Source organism: Papio anubis, chromosome Y (genome assembly GCF_008728515.1).
Source record: "Papio anubis isolate 15944 chromosome Y, Panubis1.0, whole genome shotgun sequence".
Lineage (NCBI taxonomy): Eukaryota > Metazoa > Chordata > Mammalia > Primates > Cercopithecidae > Papio > Papio anubis.
The window spans coordinates 139,058-140,646 of record NC_044997.1 but is presented as its reverse complement, the minus strand read 5'-3'; the positions used below and the strand labels follow the sequence as shown (position 1 = coordinate 140,646).

Below are 1,589 nucleotides of genomic sequence, written 5' to 3'. Positions count from 1 at the left end.
TTAAGAAAATACTTCCAACTCATAAAATTACATAAGCAAAGTAAATTTGTAATGTTTCTCTGATACAAAATTATGTGATTATTGTAATGAATTTTCCTCCACATTTTGCACAGTGATTGTTTCACATGACCATCTATGCAAAAATGTTGCAACACCCACCCAGGTCAACTATTTTTATTTTGGGAGATGCAGTCTCGCTCCTTTGCCCAGGCTGGAGTGCAGTGGCACAATCTTGGTTCACTGCAGCCTCTGTCTCCCAAGTTCCATATTCTCCTGCCTCAGTCTCCATAGTAACTGGGACTACAGACCCGTGCCATGACGTCTGGCTAATTTTTGTGTTTTTAGTAGAGACAAGGGTTTCACCATGTTGGCAAGGCTGGTCTCAAACTCCTGACCTCAGGTGATCTGCCTCCCTGGGCCTCCCAAAGTGCTGGGATTGCAGGCATGAGACACAGCACTCTGCCAGGTAAACTCTTTTTAAATTATTAATAGTGATTGTTCCATGTTTTAGCTAATTTTGATTAAATTAACCTCTACATGACACTGGGCCCTTTAAACTATGACCCCACCATGGGCAGTTACCAGGTAGCCCGTGTCACTTCAAATGCTGAAATGTGCATGACGGTCAAAAGTGGCTTTCACACCATCACACGCTCTTGAATTGCTTCTAATTTTTCATTTGTTCTGTATGGCTAGAGGCTGATAACAATGTCCGTAAAGAACGAGGTCATCAATGTGCTTGCATATTTCATTTTCCTGCATATCAGGTCACAATTAAGGCATTTCAGGTGTTTCCTGATGCTAATTTTCATCTGAGTATGAAATCCTGGATAATAAAACAGACAACCTAAAAATAGGCATATGGACTCATGGGTCTACGCACTTTTTAAAGTGTGCTCAAGAAAAGTGTTTCATTTATGATTTTATTGATTTTTAAAGTAGAATGTTCAATAATATTGCTATGATTTAGATTTATAGTCAGCAAACATGACACTTAAAGCTTTTCCTTCTAGCTCCACATCTCAGTGCACAGTATAACCTTTTTTTAAAAAAATTTTGGAATGCTGCATGAATATACGGATCTTCCTTGCAAAGGGAGCCATGCTAATCTCCTCTGTGTCATTCCAATTTTAGTATACCTGCTGCCGAAGTCAGCACCAGTTTCACCTTTTCACATTCATGGTAAAACTGATGAGAAACTGCATGCTACATGGTTAGACAATGATGGCCCTCAACTGTTAATCCCAACAAGATGGTGAGTGAGACGCACAGGCTGAAAATACAGTTGTCTAAAACATTTCCACATTTCACTATCTGAACATCATTTTCCACTGACTGATTAATTGTAAAGAGTTTATTCTACTGAACCTACTAATTTTCTCACCTACTGAGTAAACCGCCACGTGAAGAAAAGGTCACTGATGAAAAACAGTGGCAATGTTCTGTTTCTGCAATTTCACTGTGTTTTAACATTTTTTTTCTTTTTATAGAGATGGGATCTCGCTATGCTACCCAGGCCAGTCTCAAACTCCCAGGCTCAAGCAATCTTCCTGCCTCAGCTTCCCCAAATCCTAGGATTATAAGAGTGA

General features: G+C 39.6%; 1 non-coding gene across 1 annotated transcript; it reads right to left on the bottom strand.

Annotated features, from left to right (window-relative positions):
* Positions 1–1,050: 1,050 nt before the first annotated feature.
* On the bottom strand, positions 1,051–1,157 carry LOC116272405. Its single transcript, XR_004181096.1, has one exon. It is a non-coding gene; the product is annotated as a U6 spliceosomal RNA (small nuclear RNA).
* Between the last annotated feature and the right edge of the window lie 432 nt (positions 1,158–1,589).